Raw genomic sequence first — 22,918 nt, 5'->3', positions numbered from 1 at the left:
AAGTATAATATTTTTTATTATTTTTATATATTTTTTTGAAACTAGTATTTTATTAATTCTTTAAACAGTTGGAAACTTACAGTAAGTTATATAATGCTTTTTTCTCCTTTATTTTGTATATACAGGCCCTACATTCTTACAATGTTTGTTCAAGTCACTTTTTAATATGCTTTATTGTAATAGATATTATGGCGTTCTTATTAATGTAGTCATCCCTGGGAAATTAAAGTCAGTCTATTGTTGGTACTCATACAGTTAAAAAGTAATCGTGAAATGAAAACATGAGATCTCAATGATAGAATTATTGTTAACATTTTATCTGGAAGCTTGCTCGATAAATGGAAAGATTTATTTCTGGAATTGCTTTCCTAACACAATATTGTTTATGTTAAGTAACAAATAATCCATTATTTTCTATTGCTCCCTAAACTCTGATGACTAAATTGTCTATCAATTTATCTTGAGAAACTCACATTGTTACTGACTTTTGTTTAAACATTTCCTCTGACTGGACACCATATTGTTCCTGGAGATTGCTCAGACATGATGATTGGCAATTTCTGGAATTCTTTTCTAGTTACCTTGGCATCAATTTACTTCTACAAAATAACTGATATTAAAAAAGGGGAATATTGCATTTTTTTGTGTTTTCTGATTTGGACTGTATCTAGAAATGTGGTACATATTACTGAACATGTGAAAAAGGGTAAAGGCTGCTGAAGCATTCACATGTCTTTTTGTGATGAATTATCAACAAACTATGTTCTGAGTTGATGAAAATAAATGAAAGGCGCTGCTGAGATTTGAACTCAGGATCTCCTGTTTACGAGACAGGCGCTTTAAACAACTAAGCCACAGCACCACATGATTCCATGGAGCTTCACAAAGAAAAATGATATATCTAAGATATGCTATTTGGTAACAATTTTTGATATTCTTATAACTATTGCTTTATCAATTTTTCAAACCGGTGGAAATTTAGAGTATAAATAGAAAGTTGTGTTCTCTCTTTTCATTCATGATTTACAGCACCTTCATTCTTAAAATATCTTGTCAAAGTAATTTTCTAATTTTTTTTAGCACTTTTATTGATTTCTCTGTAAGTAATGCTACATGGGAATAAATGTCAATTAATTTTTGATATTCAGAAAACAAAAACATGTAGTAAAATTAAGAACTCTGTTTTAAAAAGTCAGAATTATGGTTAGCATTCTTTATTGATGCTTTTTCAAGAGAAGTTTAGCTTTTCATCAAGAAGTATTTTCCTAACACAATTTTAAGGATGTTATGGAAATAAATATGGGTTAAATGTCAATGATTCTCTAGCTATGATGACTAAACTGACTCTCAAATTACTGTACCTTGGGAAACTTACTTTTTTACAGACATTTTAACACTTTCTGTGTTATTCTCTTTTAAATGTACTCTAAATTAATTATGCAGTTTACCCAATATGATGAAGGCTATTTTGTAAAAATTCATCTATTTACCTTAACATAGGCATATTTCTACAAATTAACTTATGTTGAAATAGGGTGAAGTTTTGTTGTTTGTCGTCTTCTGACATGGATGGCATCTTTAAACTTTTTTACATTGGTGACCAAATGTGCCAAAGTGAAAGCAGATAAAGGTTTTACACATGTAATTTTGTTATGCATCAACAAAAAACTACATACTGGTGTGATAAAAAGGTATCAAGCAAAGGTACTGCTGAGATATGAACTCAGGATCTCCTGTTTACTAGACAGGCACTTTAACCAACTAAGCCACAGCACCACTTGCACTGCCTTACATATAATGACAAATTATATGTCTAAAGTATAATATTTTTTATTATTTTTATATATATTTTTGATACTAGTATTTTATTAATTCTTTAAACAGTTGGAAACTTACAGTAAGTTATATAATGCTTTTTTCTCCTTTATTTTGTATATACAGGCCCTACATTCTTACAATATCTTGTTCAAGTCACTTGTTAATATGCTTTATTGTAATAGATATTATGGCGTTCTTATTAATGTAGTCATCCCTGGGAAATTAAAGTCAGTCTATTGTTGGTACTCATACAGTTAAAAAGTAATCGTGAAATGAAAACATGAGATCTCAATGATAGAATTATTGTTAACATTTTATCTGGAAGCTTGCTCAATAAATGGAAAGATTTATTTTTGCAATTGCTTTCCTAACACAATATTGTTTATGTTAAGTAACAAATAATCCATTATTTTCTATTGCTCCCCAAACTCTGATAACTAAATTGTCTATCAATTTATCTTGAGAAACTCACATTGTTACTGACTTTTGTTTAAACATTTCCTCTGACTGGACACCATATTGTTCCTGGAGATTGCTCAGACATGATGATTGGCAATTTCTGGAATTCTTTTCTAGTTACCTTGGCATCAATTTACTTCTACAAAATAACTGATATTAAAAAAGGGGAATATTGCATTTTTTGTGTTTTCTGATTTGGACTGTATCTAGAAATGTGGTACATATTACTGAACATGTGAGAAAGGGTAAAGGCTGCTGAAGCATTTACATGTCTTTTTGTGATGAATTATCAACAAACTATGTTCTGAGTTGATGAAAATAAATGAAAGGCGCTGCTGAGATTTGAACTCAGGATCTCCTGTTTAATAGACAGGCGCGTTAACCAACTAAGCCACAGCACCACATGATGCCCTAGAGCTTCACAAAGAAAAATGATATATCTAAGATATGCTATTTGGTAACAATTTTTGATATTCTTATAACTATTGCTTCATCAATTTTTCAAACCGGTGGAAATTTAGAGTATAAATAGAAAGTTGTGTTCTCTCATTTCATTCATGATTTACAGCACCTTCATTCTTTAAATATCTTGTCAAAGTAATTTTCTAATTTTTTTAGCACTTTTATTGATTTCTCTGTAAGTAATGCTACATGGGAATAAATGTCAATTCATTTTTGATATTCAGAAAACAAAAACATGTAGTAAAATTAAGAACTCTGTTTTAAAAAGTCAGAATTATGGTTAGCATTCTTTATTGATGCTTTTTCAAGAGAAGTTTAGCTTTTCATCAAGAAGTATTTTCCTAACACAATTTTAAGGATGTTATGGAAATAAATATGGGTTAAATGTCAATGATTCTCTAGCTATGATGACTAAACTGACTCTCAAATTACTGTACCTTGGGAAACTTACTTTTTTACAGACATTTTAACACTTTCTGTGTTATTCTCTTTTAAATGTACTCTAAATTAATTTAGCTATTTACCCAATATGATGAAGGCTATTTTGTAAAAATTCATCTATTTACCTTAACATAGGCATATTTCTACAAATTAACTTATGTTGAAATAGGGTGAAGTTTTGTTGTTTGTCGTCTTCTGACATGGATGGCATCTTTAAACTTTTTTACATTGGTGACCAAATGTGCCAAAGTGAAAGCAGATAAAGGTTTTACACATCTTATTTTGTTATGCATCAACAAAAAACTACATACTGGTGTGATAAAAAGGTATCAAGCAAAGGTACTGCTGAGATATGAACTCAGGATCTCCTGTTTACTAGACAGGCACTTTAACCAACTAAGCCACAGCACCACTTGCACTGCCTTACATATAATGACAAATTATATGTCTAAAGTATAACATTTTTATTATTTTTATATATATTTTTGAAACTAGTATTTTATTAATTCTTTAAACAGTTGGAAACTTACAGTAAGTTATATAATGCTTTTTTCTCCTTTATTTTGTATATACAGGCCATACATTCTTACAATGTCTTGTTGAAGTCACTTGTTAATATGCTTTATTGTAATAGATATTATGGCGTTCTTATTAATGTAGTCATCCCTGGGAAATTAAAGTCAGTCTATTGTTGGTACTCATACAGTTAAAAAGTAATCGTGAAATGAAAACATGAGATCTCAATGATAGAATTATTGTTAACATTTTATCTGGAAGCTTGCTCAATAAATGGAAAGATTTATTTCTGGAATTGCTTTCCTAACACAATATTGTTTATGTTAAGTAACAAATAATCCATTATTTTCTAATGCTCCCCAAACTCTGATGACTAAATTGTCTATCAATTTATCTTGAGAAACTCACATTGTTACTGACTTTTGTTTAAACATTTCCTCTGACTGGACACCATATTGTTCCTGGAGATTGCTCTGACATGATGATTGGCAATTTCTGGAATTCTTTTCTAGTTACCTTGGCATCAATTTACTTCTACAAAATAACTGATATTAAAAAAGGGGAATATTGCATTTTTTGTGTTTTCTGATTTGGACTGTATCTAGAAATGTTGTACATATTACTGAATATGTGAGAAAGGGTAAAGGCTGCTGAAGCATTCACATGTCTTTTTTGTGATGAATTATCAACAAACTATGTTCTGAGTTGATGAAAATAAATGAAAGGCGCTGCTGAGATTTGAACTCAGGATCTACTGTTTACTAGACAGGCACTTTAACCAACTAAGCCACAGCACCACATGATGCCCTAAAGCTTCACAGAGAAAAATGATATATCTAAGATATGCTATTTGGTAACAATTTTTGATATTCTTATAACTATTGCTTCATCAATTTTTCAAACTGGTGGAAATTTAGAGTATAAATAGAAAGTTGTGTTCTCTCTTTTCATTCATGATTTACAGGACCTTCATTCTTAAAATATCTTGTCAAAGTAATTTTCTAATATTTTTAAGCACTTTTATTGATTTATCTGTAAGTAATGCTACATGGGAATAATGTCAATTAATTTTTGATGTTCAGAAAACAAAAACATGTAGTAAAATTAAGAACTCTGTTTTAAAAAGTCAGAATTATGGTTAGCATTCTTTATTGATGCTTTTTCAAGAGAAGTTTAGCTTTTCATCAAGAAGTATTTTCCTAACACAATTTTAAGGATGTTATGGAAATAAATATGGGTTAAATGTCAGTGCTTCTCTAACTATGATGACTAAACTGACTCTCAAATTACTGTACCTTGGGAAACTTACTTTTTTACAGACATTTTAACACTTTCTGTGTTATTCTCTTTTAAATGTACTCTAAATTAATTTTGCAGTTTACCCAATATGATGAAGGCTATTTTGTAAAAATTCATCTATTTACCTTAACATAGGCATATTTCTACAAATTAACTTATGTTGAAATAGGGTGAAGTTTTGTTGTTTGTCGTCTTCTGACATGGATGGCATCTTTAAACTTTTTTACATTGGTGACCAAATGTGCCAAAGTGAAAGCAGATAAAGGTTTTACACATCTTATTTTGTTATGCATCAACAAAAAACTACATACTGGTGTGATAAAAAGGTATCAAGCAAAGGTACTGCTGAGATATGAACTCAGGATCTCCTATTTACTAGACAGGCACTTTAACCAACTAAGCCACAGCACCACTTGCACTGCCTTACATATAATGACAAATTATATGTCTAAAGTATAATATTTTTTATTATTTTTATATATATTTTTGATACTAGTAATTTATTAATTCTTTAAACAGTTGGAAACTTACAGTAAGTTATATAATGCTTTTTTCTCCTTTATTTTGTATATACAGGCCCTACATTCTTACAATATCATGTTCAAGTCGCTTGTTAATATGCTTTATTGTAATAGATATTATGGCGTTCTTATTAATGTAGTCATCCCTGGGAAATTAAAGTCAGTCTATTGTTGGTACTCATACAGTTAAAAAGTAATCGTGAAATGAAAACATGAGATCTCAATGATAGAATTATTGTTAACATTTTATCTGGAAGCTTGCTCAATAAATGGAAAGATTTATTTTTGCAATTGCTTTCCTAACACAATATTGTTTATGTTAAGTAACAAATAATCCATTATTTTCTATTGCTCCCCAAACTCTGATGACTAAATTGTCTATCAATTTATCTTGAGAAACTCACATTGTTACTGACTTTTGTTTAAACATTTCCTCTGACTGGACACCATATTGTTCCTGGAGATTGCTCAGACATGATGATTGGCAATTTCTGGAATTCTTTTCTAGTTACCTTGGCATCAATTTACTTCTACAAAATAACTGATATTAAAAAAGGGAAATATTGCATTTTTTTGTGTTTTCTGATTTGGACTGTATCTAGAAATGTGGTACATATTACTGAACATGTGAGAAAGGGTAAAGGCTGCTGAAGCATTCACATGTCTTTTTGTGATGAATTATCAACAAACTATGTTCTGAGTTGATGAAAATAAATGAAAGGCGCTGCTGAGATTTGAACTCAGGATCTCCTGTTTACTAGACAGGCGCGTTAACCAACCAAGCCACAGCACTACATGATGCCCTAGAGCTTCACAAAGAAAAATGATATATCTAAGATATGCTATTTGGTAACAATTTTTGATATTCTTATAACTATTGCTTCATCAATTTTTCAAACCGGTGGAAATTTAGGGTATAAATAGAAAGTTGTGTTCTCTCATTTCATTCATGATTTACAGCACCTTCATTCTTTAAATATCTTGTCAAAGTAATTTTCTATTTTTTTTAGCACTTTTATTGATTTCTCTGTAAGTAATGCTACTTGGGAATAAATGTCAATTAATTTTTGATATTCAGAAAACAAAAACATGTAGTAAAATTAAGAACTCTGTTTTAAAAAGTCAGAATTATGGTTAGCATTCTTTATTGATGCTTTTTCAAGAGAAGTTTAGCTTTTCATCAAGAAGTATTTTCCTAACACAATTTTAAGGATGTTATGGAAATAAATATGGGTTAAATGTCAATGATTCTCTAGCTATGATGACTAAACTGACTCTCAAATTACTGTACCTTGGGAAACTTACTTTTTTACAGACATTTTAACACTTTCTGTGTTATTCTCTTTTAAATGTACTCTAAATTAATTTAGCAGTTTACCCAATATGATGAAGGCTATTTTGTAAAAATTCATCTATTTACCTTAACATAGGCATATTTCTACAAATTAACTTATGTTGAAATAGGGTGAAGTTTTGTTGTTTGTCGTCTTCTGACATGGATGGCATCTTTAAACTTTTTTACATTGGTGACCAAATGTGCCAAAGTGAAAGCAGATAAAGGTTTTACACATCTTATTTTGTTATGCATCAACAAAAAACTACATACTGGTGTGATAAAAAGGTATCAAGCAAAGGTACTGCTGAGATATGAACTCAGGATCTCCTGTTTACTAGACAGGCACTTTAACCAACTAAGCCACAGCACCACTTGCACTGCCTTACATATAATGACAAATTATATGTCTAAAGTATAAAATTTTTATTATTTTTATATATATTTTTGAAACTAGTATTTTATTAATTCTTTAAACAGTTGGAAACTTACAGTAAGTTATATAATGCTTTTTTCTCCTTTATTTTGTATATACAGGCCCTACATTCTTACAATGTCTTGTTGAAGTCACTTGTTAATATGCTTTATTGTAATAGATATTATGGCGTTCTTATTAATGTAGTCATCCCTGGGAAATTAAAGTCAGTCTATTGTTGGTACTCATACAGTTAAAAAGTAATCGTGAAATGAAAACATGAGATCTCAATGATAGAATTATTGTTAACATTTTATCTGGAAGCTTGCTCAATAAATGGAAAGATTTATTTCTGGAATTGCTTTCCTAACACAATATTGTTTATGTTAAGTAACAAATAATCCATTATTTTCTAATGCTCCCCAAACTCTGATGACTAAATTGTCTATCAATTTATCTTGAGAAACTCACATTGTTACTGACTTTTGTTTAAACATTTCCTCTGACTGGACACCATATTGTTCCTGGAGATTGCTCAGACATGATGATTGGCAATTTCTGGAATTCTTTTCTAGTTACCTTGGCATCAATTTACTTCTACAAAATAACTGATATTAAAAAAGGGGAATATTGCATTTTTTGTGTTTTCTGATTTGGACTGTATCTAGAAATGTTGTACATATTACTGAATATGTGAGAAAGGGTAAAGGCTGCTGAAGCATTCACATGTCTTTTTGTGATGAATTATCAACAAACTATGTTCTGAGTTGATGAAAATAAATGAAAGATGCTGCTGAGATTTGAACTCAGGATCTCCTGTTTACTAGACAGGCGCTTTAACCAACTAAGCCACAGCACCAAATGATGCCTTAGAGCTTCACAAAGAAAAATGATATATCTAAGATATGCTATTTGGTAACAATTTTTGATATTCTTATAACTATTGCTTCATCAATTTTTCAAACCGGTGGAAATTTAGAGTATAAATAGAAAGTTGTGTTCTCTCTTTTCATTCATGATTTACAGCACCTTCATTCTTAAAATATCTTGTCAAAGTAATTTTCTAATTTTTTAGCACTTTTATTGATTTCTCTGTAAGTAATGCTACATGGGAATAAATGTCAATTAATTTTTGATATTCAGAAAACAAAAACATGTAGTAAAATTAAGAACTCTGTTTTAAAAAGTCAGAATTATGGTTAGCATTCTTTATTGATGCTTTTTCAAGAGAAGTTTAGCTTTTCATCAAGAAGTATTTTCCTAACACAATTTTAAGGATGTTATGGAAATAAATATGGGTTAAATGTCAGTGATTCTCTAGCTATGATGACTAAACTGACTCTCAAATTACTGTACCTTGGGAAACTTACTTTTTTACAGACATTTTAACACTTTCTGTGTTATTCTCTTTTAAATGTACTCTAAATTAATTTTGCAGTTTACCCAATATGATGAAGGCTATTTTGTAAAAATTCATCTATTTACCTTAACATAGGCATATTTCTACAAATTAACTTATGTTGAAATAGGGTGACGTTTTGTTGTTTGTCGTCTTCTGACATGGATGGCATCTTTAAACTTTTTTACATTGGTGACCAAATGTGCCAAAGTGAAAGCAGATAAAGGTTTTACACATCTTATTTTGTTATGCATCAACAAAAAACTGCATACTAGTGTGATAAAAAGGTATCAAGCAAAGGTACTGCTGAGATATGAACTCAGGATCTCCTGTTTACTAGACAGGCACTTTAACCAACTAAGCCACAGCACCACTTGCACTGCCTTACATATAATGACAAATTATATGTCTAAAGTATAATATTTTTTATTAATTTTATATATATTTTTGAAACTAGTATTTTATTAATTCTTTAAACAGTTGGAAACTTACAGTAAGTTATATAATGCTTTTTTCTCCTTTATTTTGTATATACAGGCCCTACATTCTTACAATGTCTTGTTCAAGTCACTTGTTAATATGCTTTATTGTAATAGATATAATGGCGTTCTTATTAATGTAGTCATCCCTGGGAAATTAAAGTCAGTCTATTGTTGGTACTCATACAGTTAAAAAGTAATCGTGAAATGAAAACATGAGATCTCAATGATAGAATTATTGTTAACATTTTATCTGGAAGCTTGCTCAATAAATGGAAAGATTTATTTCTGGAATTGCTTTCCTAACACAATATTGTTTATGTTAAGTAACAAATAATCCATTATTTTCTATTGCTCCCCAAACTCTGATGACTAAATTGTTTATCAATTTATCTTGAGAAACTCACATTGTTACTGACTTTTGTTTAAACATTTCCTCTGACTGGACACCATATTGTTCCTGGAGATTGCTCAGACATGATGATTGGCAATTTCTGGAATTCTTTTCTAGTTACCTTTGCATCAATTTACTTCTACAAAATAACTGATATTAAAAAAGGGGAATATTGCATTTTTTTGTGTTTTCTGATTTGGACTGTATCTAGAAATGTGGTACATATTACTGAACATGTGAGAAAGGGTAAAGGCTGCTGAAGCATTCACATGTCTTTTTGTGATGAATTATCAACAAACTATGTTCTGAGTTGATGAAAATTAATGAAAGGCGCTGCTGAGATTTGAACTCAGGATCTCCTGTTTACTAGACAGGCGCTTTAACCAACTAAGTCACAGCACCACATGATGCCCTAGAGCTTCACAAAGAAAAATGATATATCTAAGATATGCTATTTGGTAACAATTTTTGATATTCTTATAACTATTGCGTCATCAATTTTTCAAACCGGTGGAAATTTAGAGTATAAATAGAAAGTTGTGTTCTCTCTTTTCATTCATGATTTACAGGACCTTCATTCTTAAAATATCTTGTCAAAGTAATTTTCTAATATTTTTTTAAGCACTTTTATTGATTTCTCTGTAAGTAATGCTACATGGGAATAAATGTCAATTAATTTTTGATATTCAGAAAACAAAAACATGTAGTAAAATTAAGAACTCTGTTTTAAAAAGTCAGAATTATGGTTAGCATTCTTTATTGATGCTTTTTCAAGAGAAGTTTAGCTTTTCATCAAGAAGTATTTTCCTAACACAATTTTAAGGATGTTATGGAAATAAATATGGGTTAAATGTCAATGATTCTCTAGCTATGATGACTAAACTGACTCTCAAATTACTGTACCTTGGGAAACTTACTTTTTTACAGACATTTTAACACTTTCTGTGTTATTCTCTTTTAAATGTACTCTAAATTAATTTTGCAGTTTACCCAATATGATGAAGGCTATTTTGTAAAAATTCATCTATTTACCTTAACATAGGCATATTTCTACAAATTAACTTATGTTGAAATAGGGTGAAGTTTTGTTGTTTGTCGTCTTCTGACATGGATGGCATCTTTAAACTTTTTTACATTGGTGACCAAATGTGCCAAAGTGAAAGCAGATAAAGGTTTTACACATCTTATTTTGTTATCCATCAACAAAAAACTACATACTGGTGTGATAAAAAGGTATCAAGCAAAGGTACTGCTGAGATATGAACGCAGGATCTCCTGTTTACTAGACAGGCACTTTAACCAACTAAGCCACAGCACCACTTGCACTGCCTTACATATAATGACAAATTATATGTCTAAAGTATAATATTTTTTATTATTTTTATATATTTTTTGAAACTAGTATTTTATTAATTCTTTAAACAGTTGGAAACTTACAGTAAGTTATATAATGCTTTTTTCTCCTTTATTTTGTAAATACAGGCTCTACATTCTTACAATGTTTGTTCAAGTCACTTGTTAATATGCTTTATTGTAATAGATATTATGGCGTTCTTATTAATGTAGTCATCCCTGGGAAATTAAAGTCAGTCTATTGTTGGTACTCATACAGTTAAAAAGTAATCGTGAAATGAAAACATGAGATCTCAATGATAGAATTATTGTTAAAATTTTATCTGGAGGCTTGCTCAATAAATGGAAAGATTTATTTCTGGAATTGCTTTCCTAACACAATATTGTTTATGTTAAGTAACAAATAATCCATTATTTTCTATTGCTCCCCAAACTCTGATGACTAAATTGTCTATCAATTTATCTTGAGAAACTCACATTGTTACTGACTTTTGTTTAAACATTTCCTCTGACTGGACACCATATTGTTCCTGGAGATTGCTCAGACATGATGATTGGCAATTTCTGGAATTCTTTTCTAGTTACCTTGGCATCAATTTACTTCTACAAAATAACTGATATTAAAAAAAGGGGAATATTGCATTTTTTTGTGTTTTCTGATTTGGACTGTATCTAGAAATGTGGTACATATTACTGAACATGTGAGAAAGGGTAAAGGCTGCTGAAGCATTCACATGTCTTTTTGTGATGAATTATCAACAAACTATGTTCTGAGTTGATGAAAATAAATGAAAGGCGCTGCTGAGATTTGAACTCAGGATCTCCTGTTTACTAGACAGGCGCTTTAACCAACTAAGTCACAGCACCACATGATGCCCTAGAGCTTCACAAAGAAAAATGATATATCTAAGATATGCTATTTGGTAACAATTTTTGATATTCTTATAACTATTGCTTCATCAATTTTTCAAACCGGTGGAAATTTAGAGTATAAATAGAAAGTTGTGTTCTCTCTTTTCATTCATGATTTACAGGACCTTCATTCTTAAAATATCTTGTCAAAGTAATTTTCTAATATTTTTTTAAGCACTTTTATTGATTTCTCTGTAAGTAATGCTACATGGGAATAAATGTCAATTAATTTTTGATATTCAGAAAACAAAAACATGTAGTAAAATTAAGAACTCTGTTTTAAAAAGTCAGAATTATGGTTAGCATTCTTTATTGATGCTTTTTCAAGAGAAGTTTAGCTTTCCATCAAGAAGTATTTTCCTAACACAATTTTAAGGATGTTATGGAAATAAATATGGGTTAAATGTCAATGATTCTCTAGCTATGATGACTAAACTGACTCTCAAATTACTGTACCTTGGGAAACTTACTTTTTTACAGACATTTTAACACTTTCTGTGTTATTCTCTTTTAAATGTACTCTAAATTTATTTTGCAGTTTACCCAATATGATGAAGGCTATTTTGTAAAAATTCATCTATTTACCTTAACATAGGCATATTTCTACAAATTAACTTATGTTGAAATAGGGTGAAGTTTTGTTGTTTGTCGTCTTCTGACATGGATGGCATCTTTAAACTTTTTTACATTGGTGACCAAATGTGCCAAAGTGAAAGCAGATAAAGGTTTTACACATCTTATTTTGTTATGCATCAACAAAAAACTACATACTGGTGTGATAAAAAGGTATCAAGCAAAGGTACTGCTGAGATATGAACTCAGGATCTCCTGTTTACTAGACAGGCACTTTAACCAACTAAGCCACAGCACCACTTGCACTGCCTTACATATAATGACAAATTATATGTCTAAAGTATAATATTTTTTATTATTTTTATATATTTTTTTGAAACTATTATTTTATTAATTCTTTAAACAGTTGGAAACTTACAGTAAGTTATATAATGCTTTTTTCTCCTTTATTTTGTATATACAGGCCCTACATTCTTACAATGTCTTGTTCAAGTCACTTGTTAATATGCTTTATTGTAATAGATATAATGGCGTTCTTATTAATGTAGTCATCCCTGGGAAATTAAAGTCAGTCTATTGTTGGTACTCATACAGTTAAAAAGTAATCGTGAAATGAAAACATGAGATCTCAATGATAGAATTATTGTTAACATTTTATCTGGAAGCTTGCTCAATAAATGGAAAGATTTATTTCTGGAATTGCTTTCCTAACACAATATTGTTTATGTTAAGTAACAAATAATCCATTATTTTCTATTGCTCCCCAAACTCTGATGACTAAATTGTCTATCAATTTATCTTGAGAAACTCACATTGTTACTGACTTTTGTTTAAACATTTCCTCTGACTGGACACCATATTGTTCCTGGAGATTGCTCAGACATGATGATTGGCAATTTCTGGAATTCTTTTCTAGTTACCTTGGCATCAATTTACTTCTACAAAATAACTGATATTAAAAAAAGGGGAATATTGCATTTTTTTGTGTTTTCTGATTTGGACTGTATCTAGAAATGTGGTACATATTACTGAACATGTGAGAAAGGGTAAAGGCTGCTGAAGCATTCACATGTCTTTTTGTGATGAATTATCAACAAACTATGTTCTGAGTTGATGAAAATAAATGAAAGGCGCTGCTGAGATTTGAACTCAGGATCTCCTGTTTACTAGACAGGCGCTTTAACCAACTAAGTCACAGCACCACATGATGCCCTAGAGCTTCACAAAGAAAAATGATATATCTTAGATAAGGTATCAAGCAAAGGTACTGCTAAGATATGAACTCAGGATCTCCTGTTTACTAGACAGGCACTTTAACCAACTAAGCCACAGCACCACTTGCACTGCCTTACATATAATGACAAATTATATGTCTAAAGTATAATATTTTTTATTATTTTTATATATATTTTTGATACTAGTATTTTATTAATTCTTTAAACAGTTGGAAACTTACAGTAAGTTATATAATGCTTTTTTCTCCTTTATTTTGTATATACAGGCCCTACATTCTTACAAAATCTTGTTCAAGTCACTTGTTAATATGCTTTATTGTAATAGATATTATGGCGTTCTTATTAATGTAGTCATCCCTGGGAAATTAAAGTCAGTCTATTGTTGGTACTCATACAGTTAAAAAGTAATCGTGAAATGAAAACATGAGATCTCAATGATAGAATTATTGTTAACATTTTATCTGGAAGCTTGCTCAATAAATGGAAAGATTTATTTTTGCAATTGCTTTCCTAACACAATATTGTTTATGTTAAGTAACAAATAATCCATTATTTTCTATTGCTCCCCAAACTCTGATGACTAAATTGTCTATCAATTTATCTTGAGAAACTCACATTGTTACTGACTTTTGTTTAAACATTTCCTCTGACTGGACACCATATTGTTCCTGGAGATTGCTCAGACATGATGATTGGCAATTTCTGGAATTCTTTTCTAGTTACCTTGGCATCAATTTACTTCTACAAAATAACTGATATTAAAAAAGGAAATATTGCATTTTTTTGTGTTTTCTGATTTGGACTGTATCTAGAAATGTGGTACATATTACTGAACATGTGAGAAAGGGTAAAGGCTGCTGAAGCATTCACATGTCTTTTTGTGATGAATTATCAACAAACTATGTTCTGAGTTGATGAAAATAAATGAAAGGTGCTGCTGAGATTTGAACTCAGGATCTCCTGTTTACTAGACAGGCGCTTTAACCAACTAAGCCACAGCACCACATGATGCCCTAGAGCTTCACAAAGAAAAATGATATATCTAAGATATGCTATTTGGTAACAATTTTTGATATTCTTATAACTATTGCTTCATCAATTTTTCAAACCGGTGGAAATTTAGAGTATAAATAGAAAGTTGTGTTCTCTCTTTTCATTCATGATTTACAGCACCTTCATTCTTAAAATATCTTGTCAAAGTAATTTTCTAATTTTTTTAGCACTTTTATTGATTTCTCTGTAAGTAATGCTACATGGGAATAAATGTCAATTAATTTTTGATATTCAGAAAACAAAAACATGTAGTAAAATTAAGAACTCTGTTTTAAAAAGTCAGAATTATGGTTAGCATTCTTTATTGATGCTTTTTCAAGAGAAGTTTAGCTTTTCATCAAGAAGTATTTTCCTAACACAATTTTAAGGATGTTATGGAAATAAATATGGGTTAAATGTCAATGATTCTCTAGCTATGATGACTAAACTGACTCTCAAATTACTGTACCTTGGGAAACTTACTTTTTTACAGACATTTTAACACTTTCTGTGTTATTCTCTTTTAAATGTACTCTAAATTAATTTTGCAGTTTACCCAATATGATGAAGGCTATTTTGTAAAAATTCATCTATTTACCTTAACATAGGCATATTTCTACAAATTAACTTATGTTGAAATAGGGTGAAGTTTTGTTGTTTGTCGTCTTCTGACATGGATGGCATCTTTAAACTTTTTTACATTGGTGACCAAATGTGCCAAAGTGAAAGCAGATAAAGGTTTTACACATCTTATTTTGTTATGCATCAACAAAAAACTACATACTGGTGTGATAAAAAGGTATCAAGCAAAGGTACTGCTGAGATATGAACTCAGGATCTCCTGTTTACTAGACAGGCACTTTAACCAACTAAGCCACAGCACCACTTGCACTGCCTTACATATAATGACAAATTATATGTCTAAAGTATAATATTTTTTATTATTTTTATATATTTTTTTGAAACTATTATTTTATTAATTCTTTAAACAGTTGGAAACTTACAGTAAGTTATATAATGCTTTTTTCTCCTTTATTTTGTATATACAGGCCCTACATTCTTACAATGTCTTGTTCAAGTCACTTGTTAATATGCTTTATTGTAATAGATATAATGGCGTTCTTATTAATGTAGTCATCCCTGGGAAATTAAAGTCAGTCTATTGTTGGTACTCATACAGTTAAAAAGTAATCGTGAAATGAAAACATGAGATCTCAATGATAGAATTATTGTTAACATTTTATCTGGAAGCTTGCTCAATAAATGGAAAGATTTATTTCTGGAATTGCTTTCCTAACACAATATTGTTTATGTTAAGTAACAAATAATCCATTATTTTCTATTGCTCCCCAAACTCTGATGACTAAATTGTCTATCAATTTATCTTGAGAAACTCACATTGTTACTGACTTTTGTTTAAACATTTCCTCTGACTGGACACCATATTGTTCCTGGAGATTGCTCAGACATGATGATTGGCAATTTCTGGAATTCTTTTCTAGTTACCTTGGCATCAATTTACTTCTACAAAATAACTGATATTAAAAAAAGGGGAATATTGCATTTTTTTGTGTTTTCTGATTTGGACTGTATCTAGAAATGTGGTACATATTACTGAACATGTGAGAAAGGGTAAAGGCTGCTGAAGCATTCACATGTCTTTTTGTGATGAATTATCAACAAACTATGTTCTGAGTTGATGAAAATAAATGAAAGGCGCTGCTGAGATTTGAACTCAGGATCTCCTGTTTACTAGACAGGCGCTTTAACCAACTAAGTCACAGCACCACATGATGCCCTAGAGCTTCACAAAGAAAAATGATATATCTTAGATAAGGTATCAAGCAAAGGTACTGCTGAGATATGAACTCAGGAACTCCTGTTTACTAGACAGGCACTTTAACCAACTAAGCCACAGCACCACTTGCACTGCCTTACATATAATGACAAATTATATGTCTAAAGTATAATATTTTTTATTATTTTTATATATATTTTTGATACTAGTATTTTATTAATTCTTTAAACAGTTGGAAACTTACAGTAAGTTATATAATGCTTTTTTCTCCTTTATTTTGTATATACAGGCCCTACATTCTTACAAAATCTTGTTCAAGTCACTTGTTAATATGCTTTATTGTAATAGATATTATGGCGTTCTTATTAATGTAGTCATCCCTGGGAAATTAAAGTCAGTCTATTGTTGGTACTCATACAGTTAAAAAGTAATCGTGAAATGAAAACATGAGATCTCAATGATAGAATTATTGTTAACATTTTATCTGGAAGCTTGCTCAATAAATGGAAAGATTTATTTTTGCAATTGCTTTCCTAACACAATATTGTTTATGTTAAGTAACAAATAATCCATTATTTTCTATTGCTCCCCAAACTCTGATGACTAAATTGTCTATCAATTTATCTTGAGAAACTCACATTGTTACTGACTTTTGTTTAAACATTTCCTCTGACTGGACACCATATTGTTCCTGGAGATTGCTCAGACATGATGATTGGCAATTTCTGGAATTCTTTTCTAGTTACCTTGGCATCAATTTACTTCTACAAAATAACTGATATTAAAAAAGGAAATATTGCATTTTTTTGTGTTTTCTGATTTGGACTGTATCTAGAAATGTGGTACATATTACTGAACATGTGAGAAAGGGTAAAGGCTGCTGAAGCATTCACATGTCTTTTTGTGATGAATTATCAACAAACTATGTTCTGAGTTGATGAAAATAAATGAAAGGTGCTGCTGAGATTTGAACTCAGGATCTCCTGTTTACTAGACAGGCGCTTTAACCAACTAAGCCACAGCACCACATGATGCCCTAGAGCTTCACAAAGAAAAATGATATATCTAAGATATGCTATTTGGTAACAATTTTTGATATTCTTATAACTATTGCTTCATCAATTTTTCAAACCGGTGGAAATTTAGAGTATAAATAGAAAGTTGTGTTCTCTCTTTTCATTCATGATTTACAGCACCTTCATTCTTAAAATATCTTGTCAGAGTAATTTTCTAATTTTTTTAGCACTTTTATTGATTTCTCTGTAAGTAATGCTACATGGGAATAAATGTCAATTAATTATTGATATTCAGAAAACAAAAACATGTAGTAAAATTAAGAACTCTGTTTTATAAAGTCAGAATTATGGTTAGCATTCTTTATTGATGCTTTTTCAAGAGAAGTTTAGCTTTTCATCAAGAAGTATTTTCCTAACACAATTTTAAGGATGTTATGGAAATAAATATGGGTTAAATGTCAATGATTCTCTAGCTATGATGACTAAACTGACTCTCAAATTACTGTACCTTGGGAAACTTACTTTTTTACAGACATTTTAACACTTTCTGTGTTATTCTCTTTTAAATGTACTCTAAATTAATTTTGCAGTTTACCCAATATGATGAAGGCTATTTTGTAAAAATTCATCTATTTACCTTAACATAGGCATATTTCTACAAATTAACTTATGTTGAAATAGGGTGAAGTTTTGTTGTTTGTCGTCTTCTGACATGGATGGCATCTTTAAACTTTTTTACATTGGTGACCAAATGTGCCAAAGTGAAAGCAGATAAAGGTTTTACACATCTTATTTTGTTATGCATCAACAAAAAACTACATACTGGTGTGATAAAAAGGTATCAAGCAAAGGTACTGCTGAGATATGAACTCAGGATCTCCTGTTTACTAGACAGGCACTTTAACCAACTAAGCCACAGCACCACTTGCACTGCCTTACATATAATGACAAATTATATGTCTAAAGTATAATATTTTTTATTATTTTTATATATTTTTTTGAAACTATTATTTTATTAATTCTTTAAACAGTTGGAAACTTACAGTAAGTTATATAATGCTTTTTTCTCCTTTATTTTGTATATACAGGCCCTACATTCTTACAATGTCTTGTTCAAGTCACTTGTTAATATGCTTTATTGTAATAGATATAATGGCGTTCTTATTAATGTAGTCATCCCTGGGAAATTAAAGTCAGTCTATTGTTGGTACTCATACAGTTAAAAAGTAATCGTGAAATGAAAACATGAGATCTCAATGATAGAATTATTGTTAACATTTTATCTGGAAGCTTGCTCAATAAATGGAAAGATTTATTTCTGGAATTGCTTTCCTAACACAATATTGTTTATGTTAAGTAACAAATAATCCATTATTTTCTATTGCTCCCCAAACTCTGATGACTAAATTGTCTATCAATTTATCTTGAGAAACTCACATTGTTACTGACTTTTGTTTAAACATTTCCTCTGACTGGACACCATATTGTTCCTGGAGATTGCTCAGACATGATGATTGGCAATTTCTGGAATTCTTTTCTAGTTACCTTGGCATCAATTTACTTCTACAAAATAACTGATATTAAAAAAAGGGGAATATTGCATTTTTTTGTGTTTTCTGATTTGGACTGTATCTAGAAATGTGGTACATATTACTGAACATGTGAGAAAGGGTAAAGGCTGCTGAAGCATTCACATGTCTTTTTGTGATGAATTATCAACAAACTATGTTCTGAGTTGATGAAAATAAATGAAAGGCGCTGCTGAGATTTGAACTCAGGATCTCCTGTTTACTAGACAGGCGCTTTAACCAACTAAGTCACAGCACCACATGATGCCCTAGAGCTTCACAAAGAAAAATGATATATCTTAGATAAGGTATCAAGCAAAGGTACTGCTAAGATATGAACTCAGGATCTCCTGTTTACTAGACAGGCACTTTAACCAACTAAGCCACAGCACCACTTGCACTGCCTTACATATAATGACAAATTATATGTCTAAAGTATAATATTTTTTATTATTTTTATATATATTTTTGATACTAGTATTTTATTAATTCTTTAAACAGTTGGAAACTTACAGTAAGTTATATAATGCTTTTTTCTCCTTTATTTTGTATATACAGGCCCTACATTCTTACAAAATCTTGTTCAAGTCACTTGTTAATATGCTTTATTGTAATAGATATTATGGCGTTCTTATTAATGTAGTCATCCCTGGGAAATTAAAGTCAGTCTATTGTTGGTACTCATACAGTTAAAAAGTAATCGTGAAATGAAAACATGAGATCTCAATGATAGAATTATTGTTAACATTTTATCTGGAAGCTTGCTCAATAAATGGAAAGATTTATTTTTGCAATTGCTTTCCTAACACAATATTGTTTATGTTAAGTAACAAATAATCCATTATTTTCTATTGCTCCCCAAACTCTGATGACTAAATTGTCTATCAATTTATCTTGAGAAACTCACATTGTTACTGACTTTTGTTTAAACATTTCCTCTGACTGGACACCATATTGTTCCTGGAGATTGCTCAGACATGATGATTGGCAATTTCTGGAATTCTTTTCTAGTTACCTTGGCATCAATTTACTTCTACAAAATAACTGATATTAAAAAAGGAAATATTGCATTTTTTTGTGTTTTCTGATTTGGACTGTATCTAGAAATGTGGTACATATTACTGAACATGTGAGAAAGGGTAAAGGCTGCTGAAGCATTCACATGTCTTTTTGTGATGAATTATCAACAAACTATGTTCTGAGTTGATGAAAATAAATGAAAGGTGCTGCTGAGATTTGAACTCAGGATCTCCTGTTTACTAGACAGGCGCTTTAACCAACTAAGCCACAGCACCACATGATGCCCTAGAGCTTCACAAAGAAAAATGATATATCTAAGATATGCTATTTGGTAACAATTTTTGATATTCTTATAACTATTGCTTCATCAATTTTTCAAACCGGTGGAAATTTAGAGTATAAATAGAAAGTTGTGTTCTCTCTTTTCATTCATGATTTACAGCACCTTCATTCTTAAAATATCTTGTCAAAGTAATTTTCTAATTTTTTTAGCACTTTTATTGATTTCTCTGTAAGTAATGCTACATGGGAATAAATGTCAATTAATTTTTGATATTCAGAAAACAAAAACATGTAGTAAAATTAAGAACTCTGTTTTAAAAAGTCAGAATTATGGTTAGCATTCTTTATTGATGCTTTTTCAAGAGAAGTTTAGCTTTTCATCAAGAAGTATTTTCCTAACACAATTTTAAGGATGTTATGGAAATAAATATGGGTTAAATGTCAATGATTCTCTAGCTATGATGACTAAACTGACTCTCAAATTACTGTACCTTGGGAAACTTACTTTTTTACAGACATTTTAACACTTTCTGTGTTATTCTCTTTTAAATGTACTCTAAATTAATTTTGCAGTTTACCCAATATGATGAAGGCTATTTTGTAAAAATTCATCTATTTACCTTAACATAGGCATATTTCTACAAATTAACTTATGTTGAAATAGGGTGAAGTTTTGTTGTTTGTCGTCTTCTGACATGGATGGCATCTTTAAACTTTTTTACATTGGTGACCAAATGTGCCAAAGTGAAAGCAGATAAAGGTTTTACACATCTTATTTTGTTATGCATCAACAAAAAACTACATACTGGTGTGATAAAAAGGTATCAAGCAAAGGTACTGCTGAGATATGAACTCAGGATCTCCTGTTTACTAGACAGGCACTTTAACCAACTAAGCCACAGCACCACTTGCACTGCCTTACATATAATGACAAATTATATGTCTAAAGTATAATATTTTTTATTATTTTTATATATTTTTTTGAAACTATTATTTTATTAATTCTTTAAACAGTTGGAAACTTACAGTAAGTTATATAATGCTTTTTTCTCCTTTATTTTGTATATACAGGCCCTACATTCTTACAATGTCTTGTTCAAGTCACTTGTTAATATGCTTTATTGTAATAGATATAATGGCGTTCTTATTAATGTAGTCATCCCTGGGAAATTAAAGTCAGTCTATTGTTGGTACTCATACAGTTAAAAAGTAATCGTGAAATGAAAACATGAGATCTCAATGATAGAATTATTGTTAACATTTTATCTGGAAGCTTGCTCAATAAATGGAAAGATTTATTTCTGGAATTGCTTTCCTAACACAATATTGTTTATGTTAAGTAACAAATAATCCATTATTTTCTATTGCTCCCCAAACTCTGATGACTAAATTGTCTATCAATTTATCTTGAGAAACTCACATTGTTACTGACTTTTGTTTAAACATTTCCTCTGACTGGACACCATATTGTTCCTGGAGATTGCTCAGACATGATGATTGGCAATTTCTGGAATTCTTTTCTAGTTACCTTGGCATCAATTTACTTCTACAAAATAACTGATATTAAAAAAAGGGGAATATTGCATTTTTTTGTGTTTTCTGATTTGGACTGTATCTAGAAATGTGGTACATATTACTGAACATGTGAGAAAGGGTAAAGGCTGCTGAAGCATTCACATGTCTTTTTGTGATGAATTATCAACAAACTATGTTCTGAGTTGATGAAAATAAATGAAAGGCGCTGCTGAGATTTGAACTCAGGATCTCCTGTTTACTAGACAGGCGCTTTAACCAACTAAGTCACAGCACCACATGATGCCCTAGAGCTTCACAAAGAAAAATGATATATCTTAGATAAGGTATCAAGCAAAGGTACTGCTGAGATATGAACTCAGGAACTCCTGTTTACTAGACAGGCACTTTAACCAACTAAGCCACAGCACCACTTGCACTGCCTTACATATAATGACAAATTATATGTCTAAAGTATAATATTTTTTATTATTTTTATATATATTTTTGATACTAGTATTTTATTAATTCTTTAAACAGTTGGAAACTTACAGTAAGTTATATAATGCTTTTTTCTCCTTTATTTTGTATATACAGGCCCTACATTCTTACAAAATCTTGTTCAAGTCACTTGTTAATATGCTTTATTGTAATAGATATTATGGCGTTCTTATTAATGTAGTCATCCCTGGGAAATTAAAGTCAGTCTATTGTTGGTACTCATACAGTTAAAAAGTAATCGTGAAATGAAAACATGAGATCTCAATGATAGAATTATTGTTAACATTTTATCTGGAAGCTTGCTCAATAAATGGAAAGATTTATTTTTGCAATTGCTTTCCTAACACAATATTGTTTATGTTAAGTAACAAATAATCCATTATTTTCTATTGCTCCCCAAACTCTGATGACTAAATTGTCTATCAATTTATCTTGAGAAACTCACATTGTTACTGACTTTTGTTTAAACATTTCCTCTGACTGGACACCATATTGTTCCTGGAGATTGCTCAGACATGATGATTGGCAATTTCTGGAATTCTTTTCTAGTTACCTTGGCATCAATTTACTTCTACAAAAT

At 30.3% G+C, this 22,918-nt stretch overlaps 26 non-coding genes across 26 annotated transcripts; all 26 read right to left on the bottom strand.

The window, feature by feature from the left end:
* Positions 1 to 788: 788 nt before the first annotated feature.
* TRNAT-CGU (transfer RNA threonine (anticodon CGU)) lies at positions 789 to 862 on the bottom strand. Its single transcript has one exon. It is a non-coding gene; the product is annotated as a tRNA-Thr (tRNA).
* An 840-nt stretch (positions 863 to 1,702) lies between these two features.
* Positions 1,703 to 1,776, bottom strand: TRNAT-AGU (transfer RNA threonine (anticodon AGU)). The gene has a single exon. It is a non-coding gene; the product is annotated as a tRNA-Thr (tRNA).
* Positions 1,777 to 3,517: 1,741 nt separating this feature from the next.
* Positions 3,518 to 3,591, bottom strand: TRNAT-AGU (transfer RNA threonine (anticodon AGU)). Its single transcript has one exon. It is a non-coding gene; the product is annotated as a tRNA-Thr (tRNA).
* An 828-nt stretch (positions 3,592 to 4,419) lies between these two features.
* Positions 4,420 to 4,493, bottom strand: TRNAT-AGU (transfer RNA threonine (anticodon AGU)). The gene has a single exon. It is a non-coding gene; the product is annotated as a tRNA-Thr (tRNA).
* Positions 4,494 to 5,332: 839 nt separating this feature from the next.
* On the bottom strand, positions 5,333 to 5,406 carry TRNAT-AGU (transfer RNA threonine (anticodon AGU)). The gene has a single exon. It is a non-coding gene; the product is annotated as a tRNA-Thr (tRNA).
* A 1,742-nt stretch (positions 5,407 to 7,148) lies between these two features.
* TRNAT-AGU (transfer RNA threonine (anticodon AGU)) lies at positions 7,149 to 7,222 on the bottom strand. The gene has a single exon. It is a non-coding gene; the product is annotated as a tRNA-Thr (tRNA).
* Positions 7,223 to 8,049: 827 nt separating this feature from the next.
* On the bottom strand, positions 8,050 to 8,123 carry TRNAT-AGU (transfer RNA threonine (anticodon AGU)). The gene has a single exon. It is a non-coding gene; the product is annotated as a tRNA-Thr (tRNA).
* An 838-nt stretch (positions 8,124 to 8,961) lies between these two features.
* TRNAT-AGU (transfer RNA threonine (anticodon AGU)) lies at positions 8,962 to 9,035 on the bottom strand. The gene has a single exon. It is a non-coding gene; the product is annotated as a tRNA-Thr (tRNA).
* Positions 9,036 to 9,864: 829 nt separating this feature from the next.
* TRNAT-AGU (transfer RNA threonine (anticodon AGU)) lies at positions 9,865 to 9,938 on the bottom strand. The gene has a single exon. It is a non-coding gene; the product is annotated as a tRNA-Thr (tRNA).
* An 842-nt stretch (positions 9,939 to 10,780) lies between these two features.
* Positions 10,781 to 10,854, bottom strand: TRNAT-AGU (transfer RNA threonine (anticodon AGU)). Its single transcript has one exon. It is a non-coding gene; the product is annotated as a tRNA-Thr (tRNA).
* An 828-nt stretch (positions 10,855 to 11,682) lies between these two features.
* Positions 11,683 to 11,756, bottom strand: TRNAT-AGU (transfer RNA threonine (anticodon AGU)). Its single transcript has one exon. It is a non-coding gene; the product is annotated as a tRNA-Thr (tRNA).
* Positions 11,757 to 12,598: 842 nt separating this feature from the next.
* TRNAT-AGU (transfer RNA threonine (anticodon AGU)) lies at positions 12,599 to 12,672 on the bottom strand. The gene has a single exon. It is a non-coding gene; the product is annotated as a tRNA-Thr (tRNA).
* Positions 12,673 to 13,502: 830 nt separating this feature from the next.
* TRNAT-AGU (transfer RNA threonine (anticodon AGU)) lies at positions 13,503 to 13,576 on the bottom strand. The gene has a single exon. It is a non-coding gene; the product is annotated as a tRNA-Thr (tRNA).
* A 60-nt stretch (positions 13,577 to 13,636) lies between these two features.
* TRNAT-AGU (transfer RNA threonine (anticodon AGU)) lies at positions 13,637 to 13,710 on the bottom strand. The gene has a single exon. It is a non-coding gene; the product is annotated as a tRNA-Thr (tRNA).
* Positions 13,711 to 14,538: 828 nt separating this feature from the next.
* On the bottom strand, positions 14,539 to 14,612 carry TRNAT-AGU (transfer RNA threonine (anticodon AGU)). The gene has a single exon. It is a non-coding gene; the product is annotated as a tRNA-Thr (tRNA).
* An 839-nt stretch (positions 14,613 to 15,451) lies between these two features.
* TRNAT-AGU (transfer RNA threonine (anticodon AGU)) lies at positions 15,452 to 15,525 on the bottom strand. The gene has a single exon. It is a non-coding gene; the product is annotated as a tRNA-Thr (tRNA).
* Positions 15,526 to 16,355: 830 nt separating this feature from the next.
* TRNAT-AGU (transfer RNA threonine (anticodon AGU)) lies at positions 16,356 to 16,429 on the bottom strand. The gene has a single exon. It is a non-coding gene; the product is annotated as a tRNA-Thr (tRNA).
* A 60-nt stretch (positions 16,430 to 16,489) lies between these two features.
* Positions 16,490 to 16,563, bottom strand: TRNAT-AGU (transfer RNA threonine (anticodon AGU)). The gene has a single exon. It is a non-coding gene; the product is annotated as a tRNA-Thr (tRNA).
* Positions 16,564 to 17,391: 828 nt separating this feature from the next.
* On the bottom strand, positions 17,392 to 17,465 carry TRNAT-AGU (transfer RNA threonine (anticodon AGU)). The gene has a single exon. It is a non-coding gene; the product is annotated as a tRNA-Thr (tRNA).
* Positions 17,466 to 18,304: 839 nt separating this feature from the next.
* On the bottom strand, positions 18,305 to 18,378 carry TRNAT-AGU (transfer RNA threonine (anticodon AGU)). Its single transcript has one exon. It is a non-coding gene; the product is annotated as a tRNA-Thr (tRNA).
* An 830-nt stretch (positions 18,379 to 19,208) lies between these two features.
* On the bottom strand, positions 19,209 to 19,282 carry TRNAT-AGU (transfer RNA threonine (anticodon AGU)). The gene has a single exon. It is a non-coding gene; the product is annotated as a tRNA-Thr (tRNA).
* A 60-nt stretch (positions 19,283 to 19,342) lies between these two features.
* TRNAT-AGU (transfer RNA threonine (anticodon AGU)) lies at positions 19,343 to 19,416 on the bottom strand. The gene has a single exon. It is a non-coding gene; the product is annotated as a tRNA-Thr (tRNA).
* An 828-nt stretch (positions 19,417 to 20,244) lies between these two features.
* On the bottom strand, positions 20,245 to 20,318 carry TRNAT-AGU (transfer RNA threonine (anticodon AGU)). The gene has a single exon. It is a non-coding gene; the product is annotated as a tRNA-Thr (tRNA).
* Positions 20,319 to 21,157: 839 nt separating this feature from the next.
* TRNAT-AGU (transfer RNA threonine (anticodon AGU)) lies at positions 21,158 to 21,231 on the bottom strand. Its single transcript has one exon. It is a non-coding gene; the product is annotated as a tRNA-Thr (tRNA).
* Positions 21,232 to 22,061: 830 nt separating this feature from the next.
* On the bottom strand, positions 22,062 to 22,135 carry TRNAT-AGU (transfer RNA threonine (anticodon AGU)). Its single transcript has one exon. It is a non-coding gene; the product is annotated as a tRNA-Thr (tRNA).
* Positions 22,136 to 22,195: 60 nt separating this feature from the next.
* TRNAT-AGU (transfer RNA threonine (anticodon AGU)) lies at positions 22,196 to 22,269 on the bottom strand. The gene has a single exon. It is a non-coding gene; the product is annotated as a tRNA-Thr (tRNA).
* Positions 22,270 to 22,918: the final 649 nt, after the last annotated feature.

This window comes from Pseudophryne corroboree, chromosome 11 (assembly GCF_028390025.1).
Source record: "Pseudophryne corroboree isolate aPseCor3 chromosome 11, aPseCor3.hap2, whole genome shotgun sequence".
Lineage (NCBI taxonomy): Eukaryota > Metazoa > Chordata > Amphibia > Anura > Myobatrachidae > Pseudophryne > Pseudophryne corroboree.
The sequence above is the reverse complement of the archived record's forward strand: the minus strand, read 5'-3'. Positions and strand labels throughout refer to the sequence as shown.